The following is a 12,887-nucleotide window of genomic DNA, read 5'->3' as shown; positions in this document are numbered from 1 at the left end:
AGTGCACATATTTTTTTTCAGCCTGGCTCTTATAAGTGAAACTGGAGATGTTTGGTCCCAACACTGCATGTAATGTGACTAAATATAACTTAAATATAACTATAAAACAATGCATTAATAATAATTATTATATTATTGCACTTTTTATTTAGTTTTTTTATTATATATATATATATATATATATATATATATATATACTGGTAAATTGTGATAATAATATTTAAAATAAAAAGGGAATTATTAAATACAAATACATTTATTTTATAGTAAACTTAAAAATAAAACGCTAATATTTATTAATACTATTTTTTTTTATTATATGAATTTTCCGGGCTTAGTGCCACTGATTGTAGAGCATCAATGAATGAAATGTCAGTTCCCTTTTGATTCGGTCACTCTACATTGCTGTGGGAATTACCCTTTTCTCCAAATATTACTGAAGCCTTATTAAATCACGCCAGTGAAACTGGCCAATGGTGTTCAAGCGTGCGAAATATGAGGGGCCCCCCACTCTATACAAAGCAGCGCTTGTACATCATCCATTCAGAATCTTTTTCTTCAGTCAACTTTCTACGAGAAGTAAGAAGCATATCAACAAGACTACTCACCTTGATCTACATGCTGCAGCGGACAGGCCTTCTCTCCCCTGCTGTGTTCCGGTGAGCCAAGGAGGAAAGTGCCACTAGCTTGCGGATCTGTCAGGGTCAGGTGACGAGCCCGCGCCGGCTCAGCGCCCACACGCTCCTCACCCCCCTGCTGCAGGTCCCCCTCTAGTGTGCTTAATGACCACTGTTCTCCGCCCATCGCTCAAGATGAGGTGTCCTTCGGTCCCATGGAGGGCGCTGAAGAGGAGGATGATGCCATTTCAGTGGCAATGTCTGCAAGAGTGGTCTAGAAGCCTGCTGGATTACACTGTGCCCCACGCTCAGTTTGGAGTGGGCGCCTCTTGCCGAGCTGGCCAGAAGCCGTCTGGACGAGTGGTACCTCCAGTCGGATCACGGTCGAAAGGACACGCCGCTCACCAGTCAAGTGCACAAAACTCGGGATCCTCCCTCCTGCCTACTGTGGACTGCACTGACCAAGTGTTAAACTCCCCCCTTTGGAAGAAGCCGTCGCTGCCCATCTCTGTCCTTCAGCCGCAGCGAACTGGGGAGTGAACAATGCGTCTCTCCCCTCTAAACCTTGCTGCGCCACTGCAAACTTCGCCGGCAAGGCTTTCTCCGTGGCAGGGCAAGCAGCTTAAGCACTGCATGTGATGGCGATACTCCAGGTGTATCAGGCCAAGCTGCTCAAGTCTTTGGATGAGGACGGGCTGAACCCTGAAGTGTTCAAAGAGCTCCGACGTGCCACGGATCTGGCTCTTAGAGCGTCGAAGGTGAAAGCTCGACGATCAGCCGCAACATGGGGAATCTTGTAATGCTAGATCATCACTTGTCGCTTACTCTGACTGAGTTAAAGGACTAGAGAGAAAGAAGAAAGAAAAAAATCAGGTCTATTCGGAGCAGCTGTAGAGACGTTCATGGAGAAACAGTGAAAGGCTATAAGCCACTTCCTGCCAAGCGCCAGCGCAAACCTTCCTGCACGTTCCCGTTCCTCCTCCTCCTCACATCTTCTGCTGCTGTTTGGTATAAACATGAGCCGGCAGTGAGACCAAGATAGCCTTGGCCGAAGCACAGTCAGGGCCAGAGACCCCACCCTGACAGAGACGGCAGGCCAGCGGCACAGGAATCAACGCCGCATTCCTGATGCTGGCTCTCAGAGGAGGAAATTTGCACCCAGCGCAGAAGACGAGCCACTGAAAAAGTCTGCTTGCTCCGCTGTGTGTGTTCACCATGCCCCCTGCCTGTTGCGGGCGGCGAGAGCAATTGTTATGTTTGTGTTTGACTGTTCCACTATGGAGTGCAATAAAGTCAAAAAACATACAAATCCCACCTCAATATCAGAGCAATTCTCCTCCTCTCACTCCCCTCTTCCCCATCACTCATTCTCACACTCATGGGGTATTAAATCCTGTAGACCTGAGCTGTGTTTATCAAGAGCACCAATATCATTGGCAATTAAAACCGAGGTTATGTGAGTAACCGAGAGCATTTTGCATTGTGCTTTGAAAACGGCAGCAGATAGCCTACAATTTAGCTTTTAGTTTTTTTAATAGAAACCAACACCGTACTCACAACAACAGCCTTTTTGAAAATGCACATTCTTTCCTGCGCTTTAGGAACAGAAATATAACTGTTTCCCTGGTAACAGAACACAAATCAGTGCTGCACCGGACTTTTGGACTTTGAAACGTGCAGCGTTCATGTTTATTTAATGAAATCATATAGACTTTTGAGGTTTAATCGCCACATTAAGCCTTAACGCAATTCTGGACTTTCCGTACCAAAATTTAAGACCTCTTGAAATCAAATAAAGTCTTTCTTGTACAATTTAAGGTTTTTTTTAAGGGCCCTCATGAAACCTGATGATGTATAACTACAACGTTTTGTTGAATTTTGATCATGTTATAAAGAACTACAGTTGTATTAAAATATTTGATGACATGACACCTAGGTACTTGCCTAAAAAAGATGGCTTATTTGTTAGCTTATTAGTTCTCTAACTCAAAAATTTTGGAAACTCAATATATATTTGTGATGTGAACTCAAAAGTTAATTTGGGTAAAGCAGAACTCAGTCTAAACAAGTTACTATAAATTATTTAAATCTATTATTTAATCAGGGATTATTACGTCTAAACAGCGGACCACAAAATATTTAAAAGAAAAATGGGCTTAATTCATGTTATAAAAACAATTCAACATTGTTTTTTTGAGAAGTCACATTTGTATAAAATAGGGCTATAATTTGTAGTCCCTTTCAGAGTGTTAAATTAGCAGTATTAACCTGAATTGAATGTTTTCTATTTTGTATTTAATAAATCCATTGATCTGAAATCCCTTTGATAACTGTACATTTTTGACAATACAGACATTAGTTATTTGGTGAATGCATCCATTTCAGATGTATATCTGAAACTTTTTTTAAATACAGTTTTTCCCAAAGATTTAAGTTGTAGTAGCTGAAAAGTATTTAAAGTGAAACAGATGTATTGTTGTAGATTAATAGCGCGGGCCCTGTGTGGGCCTAGTGAGGGCTTCCGGGGCTCTAAGTGAGGGCTGCCCATGCAGGGCCAGCGTTAAAGGGCCAACGTTTTGCCAATGAGCAAAGTCTAAGTGGCCCTGCACTGGCAGTCTGCTGGGGGCCCTTAGGCTAGGCTTGTTTGCAGAGTAAACATGCAGAAGTGCACATTCAACCAGGTATCTGTCAAATTTCTGGCTCACATGATCTAAAAAAACGGATCTTGCCAGATGCAGCTCACATCAAACAACTATCAATTCTCAGACTCCACACGACTTACCTTCTCTTCATTTGTTGCTCAGATTAATTTCTTTGCACAGTAAATTCTTACTGAACTTTACTACAGAAGTGTAGCCACTGTGTGCTTTTGTGAGAAATACAATTTGTTTGAATGGAATGCAGAAGCGACACATGTTTTAAATAGAGTGAAAGCAGTGCTGGTGGAGAGCCCAGTACCCACTCTCTTTAAACCTTCTCTTCCAACTGTTGTTGACTGATGCATCTGACTATGTATATGGAAAATAATGTTTTTTGAACCTTATTACCACATAAACACATTTCATTACACCAAATACACAAAATAGTGTTCTTTTTTAGCAACTTCATATGACCCCTTTAAATTTAATTTGGGTGTGTATTGTCCATCTCAGAAGACCAAAGTGTCTGAGATTCTGTAAATCTTACACCGCTCAATGTTATAAGAGAATACGCGGACAAAACCCTCAAGTTTTAAAAGAACACATTCCAGTCAGTTGCAAAAATTTCTCGCCACTTCGCTTTTATTAGTTTTCTTCTATTTTCAAAAGATATTCCTGTCATAAGCACCACAGACACTGATATATGTCTCAAGCACCATTCCAGCTGTTTCCAGTTCCCACTAATCACATTCACTGGTCCAGTTTTAAACAAACACACTCCAGACAGCTTCAAAGTTGTCCCTCGTATGCGCTTCGATTAGTTTTCTCCTATTTTCCACTAATGTTCCCATCTTAAGCACTGCAGACACGGATTACTGCATACATACCCCTTTCCACCAGCAGGAACCGGGTGCTGGTTCAGAGCTAGTGCTACAGTGGTTCTGAGTTGGTTCTACTTGCAAGCCCATTAAGGACCGGTTTGCTTTCCCATGGACTAGAGAGCCACCACAGAGTCTTACGACACCGAATACGCCTAATGTTTCCCAGCAACGCTAGCGCGGAAGTACCAAACACAACATCAACAATGCCGGGAATTATTCCAAAAATTCTATTTTTGTTTGCTTTGCGAACCTACATCGGCATCCAAACCCGGCGAATCCAACTTGTTTGTGCAGCTTGCCGTAATTTGTAAAGACGGAGATTTCAAGCGAGAATAGCGGTAAGTAAATGTTAAATAACACATTTTTATTGTTAACATCGAACAATAAGATGTCAACATTAACGTCAGCATGTACCCTCCTAGCATCGTCTTTCCTGATAATCAAGCACATTGCAGTTACATTTTTTTTTTAAACATTGGTGTAAGTATCCAGAAAACATTTTGTTAATACTCCAGTGGAAGTATAATTTACCTAAGCAAAAGAATGTCTTATTAGCAGAAAGCACTTGCAGCATTAAAACCAAAAGTAGTTAATCTGCAGAAAAATGTGTCTACTGTCAGTGTTGTTCTATTCTGTAATATTTTTTTTTGATTAATATTACTGCTGCTAGCCTGTGTTGCATTGTACTGCTGTAGGTCAATGCTGGTTGTTGATAATTTCAGTTACTTTATACTGTTGGATAGTTCAGTCAACAGCAACACATCATTCTATTTATATTAAACATTACCAAATTTAGATTTATAAATGGTTTTCACTGGACAAGAAGGACTGAAAAGAACTGAATATCTGAAAAGACAATATAAGCAGTTATGTACCACCACATATTTTGCTCATACATAAAATTAATCAGCCGTGCCTATGTAGTGGTACTTGCATATATAGGAAACAATAGGTAAATATACAGCCCCCCATTGCTAATAAATGAAACTTACACCTAATTGTTTTATCTTTACAGGCAATCCTGCAGATGAAGGCAAGGCGGAGGTCACATATAATGTGGGCATACCCACAATCTGACCACTGGTGGGACACAATTATTCAGGATTTCACGCCTTTACAATTCCTGCAGAATTTTTGAGTGTCCCCAGAATCATTTGAGTTACATCTGCAGTCGGGTGAAGCATGTCATGGGGAGAAGGAACACTACCGTTTGTGTGTCCCAGTCTGAAATCATGTTGCAGTTGCCATCTGGAAACTGGCCATGGCCATCAGGACCATCAGCAATCTTTTTGGGGTAGGCCTCAGCACTGTATGAATTCTGCAACACAGTCATCAAGGTGAGGCTTCCTGTCCACCTTAGATTTCCCGATGCTGACAAGTTGTTAGAAATGGCCTCTTTCTTTAATAATCAATGGAGAGTACCACAGTGTGTCGGTGGACTACCCATGAGAGGACTACCCATGAGACTATTTCAATCGGAAAGGCTTGCATTCTATTGTCCCGCAAGCCATTGTGGATGGCAAAAGTCTTTTCTGGGACTGATTTGGCTATCCAGGGAGTGTGCATGACGCCAGAGTGCTAGGAGAATTGCATTTGTGGGACGTCCTAAGTGACGAGGAATTACTAGGGCAAAACAAAGTGACCATCTGTGGCTGTGATGCCGGACATTACCTGATAGGTGATCCGGCATACCCCATGCAGAATTGGTTCATGAAGCCCTTTTCTGACACTGGCAGACTGACCCCTGAACAACACACCTACAATTACAGGCTCAGAAGTGCACAATCGGTTGTGGAGATGTCTTTTGGTAAATTAAAAGGACGATGGAGGTGCCTCCTAAAAAGAAATGACTGCAAGCTGGAGCTGAGCAAGAAAATGGCACTGATCTGCTTGTGAGGAGCATGGTGATAATTTCACTGAAGAGCACCCAGACGGGACTGTAAACATTCAGGCTCCTGTTCGGGCATTACCTGAGCATGCTAACACAGAAGGGGCTGACATCAGAGCTGCATTAATGATGCATTTTAACAGAGGGAATAGGTGATTCTTTAAACTGTTTTATACAGCACCAATGCTGTATTTGAGGACATATAATCTGTCATGAATTGTATTATATTCTCGTACATTTATTAAAGAAACTGAACCAGACATTTGTATTCATAAAAATGTTTATTTAAAAAAAAGACTTAATACAACTCTTTATAAAACTTAGAAAACTGTAACGTGCAGTAAATTAAAATAAAAATGTAAATAGTTTTATAAAAATAAAAAGTGTACATAAAAACAATGAAAAAAAAAAAAGTTGGTGTGATTTATTTGCAGTCATTTTTGCGATTGTGCCTTCATCACCGCTACCATGCGCCCCATAAGTCCAAGAAGAGAACGGGTGTCCACTAGTGATGGGAAGTTCGGATCATTTTACCGACTCAGACTTTTTGAGTCTCGTTCAGCAAAATGAACGAATCTTTTTTCGAGTCATTTTGTTCATTTTATTAATTTTAGCAAAATGTAATTAAAATGTTACGTGTTACTTCCCCAACACATCTACTACTTACACAAACGTTGATCAAACTACAAACAATACAAAACTACAATGCTATAAGATACTTAAAAGATTAAATCATTCTTTACCTGGGTCTTTAGTTTATGATAAGTTCACCTCACCACTTGTCTGACAAGTCTTCGGGTTTACGGCATTCCTTAGTCACGTGACAGACCCATACGCTAAACCAATGCAGTCTGAGCCGGAAAGAGAATTATGGGATTATTATCCTGCCATGATTCAAAACTGAAAATAAAGTTCTGAAAGGTTGAAACTAAGTGTTCGAAAACTCAAAATCTTACAAAAAAAAAAGTTTTGCAAGATCGAAAAATAAGATTTGCAAGCTTGCAAAATGTAAAAAAATAAAAATATCTCTGCAAACATTATGTTGTTTTTGAGATTTCCTTCTTCAGGACTGCAACATTTTTTTTTACGATGTTGCGCAAATAATTTTTCAGATTTTCAAATTTGTCAGTGTTTTCCCACTGTATTAGTTTGTTTTCCAGGTTTGAAACCTTGTAAATGGTGATCTGAAAACTGGAATGCGAATGTGTGAAAAAAAGTTTTGAAACTCTGAAAACAGAGTTTTGCAGGCTTGCAAAGTGGTAAAAAAATAAATAAAATCTCTGCAAACATAATTTTGTTTTTGAGTTTTCCTTCTTCAGTAGTGCAACACTCTTTTTTACGGTGTTGTGCAATCATTTTTTCAGAGTTTCGAATTTGTCACTGTTCTCCCAGTGTATAGTTTGTTTTCCAGATTTGAAACCTTGTAAATAGCGATCTGAAAACTGATGTGCGAATAGGTGAAAAATTTTTTTTGAAACTCTGAAAACTGAGGTTCGAAAGGGCGAAACTTATCACATTACATTACATTTGCACTCCTATTGCAGACTATTTTTTCAGAGCCGAGTTTACAACACCGACTTCGCGGAGATACGCCCACACAGTTGCGAGTTTGCGACTCACGTGATTTGTGGCAGCGTTGTCACGCAGCTCCGCTCTGAAACTCTGAAACTCAGACTGAGCGAAAATGAAGCTTCGCAAACTCGCAACTTAAAAAAAAAGCCTGGAGGGAGGGCCTTCTGCTCTTGGCCAATGCTTTGTTGTCTGCTGATGTACAGTCCAATCACAACTCGTATTTACTGGAAGGTGGGATTGACCGACTGGTCCGCCAATGACGAAAGCGCACAGGATACGCAAACAGAGGAGGGTGCACGGATCTCTGGCCACAAGGCGGTCCCGTCTAGCGCTGCAAGAAGAACCGTGTCCATGGCTGGATAGCGTCCGGTCCAGTCCAAAAATAAGGCTACCGACTTGTCGCGGGAATTCACTATACAATTGCCAGTAGCCACTGAGTTTACCACTGATAGGCCGGCGGTGCATCAATATACACACTCACCTCACGCAGCGAACGACTCACTTTCCGCAGCCGGAGACTCACTTTCAGCTAACTTCTTCTGAAAATGCACATTTATTATTTATTATTACATTTTTTTTTTTGCCTCTCTCTCTCCCCCACATACTGTATTTGGATGCAGCTAAATTCTAAAAAAAAAAAACTGTTTTTCATTTATATATTTTACTGTTTCTGTTGTCAGACAATGAATATGAAATAGTGACCAGCTCTCCCTTCCAAAACATTAATCTGCACAAAAAAATCCTGATAATCGAGCCGTCGTCTGATGAAATCAAATACACATACAGTAAGATAAAAACAACAACTGTGCTGTGATTTCGGCTACACTTGGATGTAAAATTAGAGAAGCAACATCATATGCGTCTCTGTGCGTCTGAACACAGCAGACGCACAGAGAGAGAAAAGCAAAGACTTCGCGCAGCAATAACGGCAAGTCTCAGAAACTAAAAAAGCCTAAGGTTTGGGCAAACCCTAAAGATTTGTCGCTAGGTGCTTTTTTGAAGAAGAAAAAAATTGCTAAAGGGGTCTGCAAAGGTGCTAAGTTGGCAACACTGTACATCTCCAGGCCATGGGTCAAACAGAAAGTGAGTCGTTCGCTGCGTGAGGTGAGTGTGTATATTGATGCACCGCCGGCCTATCAGTGGTAAACTCAGTGGCTACTGGCAATTGTATAGTGAATTCCCGCGACAAGTCGGTAGCCTTATTTTTGGACTGGACCGGACGCTATCCAGCCATGGACGCGGTTCTTCTTGCAGCTCTAGACGGGACCGCCTTGTGGCCAGAGATCCGTGCATCCTCCTCTGTTTGCATATCCTGTGCGCTTTCGTCATTGGCGGAGCAGTCGGTCAATCCCACTTCCAGTAAATACGACTTGTGATTGGACTGTACATCAGCAGACAACAAAGCATTGGCCAAGAGCAGAAGGCCCTCCCTCCAGGCTTTTTTTTAAGTTGCGAGTTTGCGAAGCTTCATTTTCGCTCAGTCTGAGTTTCAGAGTTTCAGAGCGGAGCTGCGTGACAACGCTGCCACAAATCACGTGAGTCGCAAACTCGCAACTGTGTGGGCGTATCTCCGCAAAGTCGGTGTTTGTAAACTCGGCTCTGAAAAAATAGTCTGCAATAGGAGTGCAAATGTAATGTAATGTGATAAGTTTCGCCCTTTCGAACCTCAGTTTTCAGAGTTTCAAAACTTTTTTTTCACCTATTCGCACATCAGTTTTCAGATCGCTATTTACAAGGTTTCAAATCTGGAAAACAAACTATACACTGGGAGAACAGTGACAAATTCGAAACTCTGAAAAAATTATTGCACAACACCGTAAAAAAAGAGTGCTGCACTTCTGAAGAAGGAAAACTCAAAAACAAAATTATGTTTGCAGAGATTTTATTTTTTTACCACTTTGCAAGCCTGCAAAACTTTTTTCTGTTTTCAGAGTTTCAAAACTTTTTTTTTCACACATTCGCATTCCAGTTTTCAGATCACCATTTACAAGGTTTCAAACCTGGAAAAAAAACTAATACAGTGGGAGAACACTGACAAATTTGAAAATCAGAAAAATTCTTTGCGCAACACCGTAAAAAAAAAATGTTGCAGTCCTGAAGAAGGAAATCTCAAAAACAACATAATGTTTGCAGATATATATTTTTATTTTTTTACATTTTGCAACCTTGCAAATCTTATTTTTCGATCTTGCAAAACTTTTTTTTTGTAAGATTTTGAGCTTTCGAACACTTAGTTTCAACCTTTCAGAACTTTATTTTCAGTTTTGAATCATGGCAGGATAATAATCCCATAGAGAATTGATTAGTTTATCACATGAGTCTTTAGGGTTTTTGATTCGTTCCTTAATCACGTGACAGACCCATACGCTAAACCCGTGGTTCTCAACCTTTTTTTCCACCGGGCCGCGCTATGGTCCAAGTGCAAGTCTCGCGGGCCGCACGCATATCATTTACATATTACCTCACCAATACGAACCAACCTGATTTATAATATTATAGCCTACATATTATGATATCTAAGTGATTACATTCATTGAAATAAAAAAATTATTCTGCTCTCCATAAATAAAACACCTGATGCTGTCGAGAGTTGACCAATTTTGTGAAATTTGGCTCGAAAGGAGTAACAGCACAATGAAGTTGCGATTGTAAGATGTAGTCTGTAAAGCCGCGTTCAGACTGCGCAATTTTAGCCCAGTTTTTGGTTCGCCGACAGGTTTTGAGAAAACGCAGACAAATACCCGAAATAACAGGCAAATCGGTGCTCGTTCACGCGAGTGACAATCACACAGTGTGAATGAGCAAAGACGCGATCTGAGAGAATCCCTGTGAGATATTTAGCGTGCTTAATATCTGGACTTGTCGGCGATTCAAATTCAAAATCCTGCTGTGTGAAAAGTGTTCTGACTGAAAACTACGTCGGTGATGACTGACAGCCAATGAGAGAGCAAGATACAGAGCAGCGGGGAGTTCGGGGAGGAGTTATAGACCACAATAGCAAGCATGGCTTTGTTTCAGAAAAAAGGCTTCTTCTCTGTCTATTTGGACCCAAGAAATGGAAGAAAAATTAGTAGAAATTGGGCAGGAGCACCCGTGTCTGTTTGACATTTCATATGAGCTATCCCAGTCTCACGTGAGAACTCCGGTCTTGCATGCTTGATATCGCATTGTTTCCTTGTCACATCTCGCTTGTGTTTGGTTGTGAAACGTAGTTTGCGTGCCAGACAGAGTTGTCGGCGATTCTTCCTATTGTAAAGTCATGCAGTGTGAAACCTTCTGTCGCTGATCCATCGTGCAGTGTGAACACAGCAGCGACTGAATGCTGGCCGAGATAGTCATGCAGTGTGAAAAGAACAGTGACCCGACTACTTAGAAAATCGTGCAGTCTGAACGCGGCTTAAGTTGCAGTCTGTAAGACGTGCACAGAAGCGTGACTTGACATGCGATATTGCAGAAAATGTGCATTCACAAATGTAGCCTATGTTGATCCAAATATGGAAAGTAATTTAATAATATGAGGTTTCTCCAGAGATGTTTTGCCACATTTCTCCAATTAAGGATGATTGCTGCATAGTATGGGTGTTTCTTTTTGCCTGAACATCAGTGGTGGGGCAAACCAAAAGTTGAGGCCGAAAGTCCAGCACTCTCTTTCACTTCCGATACTGCAACTATTATTGTTTGTATGTGTGCCTTCGCTGGCATTATCCACATTAAATTTTTCTCCCTTAAAAACAAATTCATCCATTCTGATGCTCAATTTTAACTAATGGCTGTTGATGACTATTTGTATTGAATTCTGCCAAAGTGTGCGCTTGTAAGTGTTAATTATGTGAGTAGGTCTGCTCATGTCTTAAAACCTATGGAAAACAAAAAAATATTTTATAGAAAAACATTATAGGCTATAGCTTATATTACTTTAGTACATTTTTAAATTGAAATGAATTGTAAAAACTAAAATGAATTGTATAACTGAAAGTTATTTATTTTTTATTTTTTATTGCATTCAGCATGGTGGGCTGCATTTGAATAGACCAATATGTCAAGTCTGCCTAGGAAAAGCAATTATTATACCAGCAAACTCAAAATTGGAGTAAAAATGAACAAACTAGGCTATAAATACTTTGTATTGTAGGCTTGGATTATTATATTGTTATATAGCTTAGTGTTTATTTACAGATAGACAGTCAAAAAGACAAATTAATCAATATTTTATTTGTAACGGTTTTATTTATAAAATAAATAAATAAAAACACACCACAGATCCTCAAGAAACAGTAACAAAAACATAGTGACAGAAATGTCAGAAATAGCGTATGGGTCTGTCACGTGATTAAGGAACGACTCAAAAACCCGAAAGACTCAATTCTCTTTCCGGCTCAGACTGCGTTGACTGCAACAGGTGAACTACTAGCAGTACAGAACCTATAGAATATTGCGCATGCGCGACTGAACGATTCACCCCCCGAGACGACTCGTTCTTCCCGAGTCACATTAAAGATTCGTTGTATCGTTCAAGAACGACACATCGCTAGCGGAGAGGCGAGCAGTTCACGGTATTTCACATATCTACACAACTATCAGACACACTTTATAGAGTCTGGCGTCTTCCTACTGAAATAAACATTTTGTGCAGCAGCAGCGAGCATGTGAGGAAACTATGATGAATTAATTCAGGCGATTTTGTGAGCTTTTATGCGTTCGTGCTATTGTTTCTATGTTTGTAGTGAGAACTGTTGCTGAATGTCAAGTTTAAAAACGTTTGAGATCTGTGAGAAGATCTCAAGTGTTGCTGCTGCCATTTTATTTCTACACTTTTTAAATCTTTGGCAGATCAAATCCGTTAGTTTGTTAAAATATACTGAAACAGATCGGCTAACGTTACTTTGAGCTTAATGAGCCACGTGAGATACCCGTACATAAATGTTAATATAACGAAATTTGAATCAAATGTGACACTGAAATCATCTAAATATTGCTCTGTGGTCTCTTATTTGAAGGTCCCACATGAAAAAATACTATTGTGATTTATAGTAAATACTAATGTTAAATGTTAATGAATGATACAGCATACTGTAGTATTAACTATAGTGTACTGATAAACTGTAATAAATACTGTAATAGTCTTTAGTTTTTTAGTATTGCAGTATAATATACCCTATAGTTGTAAAAAGCATAGTACAGTATTGGGTAAAGTAATTTGTTTATATTACTATAGATGTTATATTACCACTATAGAATTACCTGAACAAATTAATTCAAGTAGTTTACTATAGCATGGTTCAAAAACAAT

The sequence above is a fragment of the Cyprinus carpio genome, chromosome B3 (genome assembly GCF_018340385.1).
Source record: "Cyprinus carpio isolate SPL01 chromosome B3, ASM1834038v1, whole genome shotgun sequence".
In the NCBI taxonomy this organism is placed as follows: domain Eukaryota; kingdom Metazoa; phylum Chordata; class Actinopteri; order Cypriniformes; family Cyprinidae; genus Cyprinus; species Cyprinus carpio.
Note: the sequence above shows the minus strand (reverse complement) of the source record.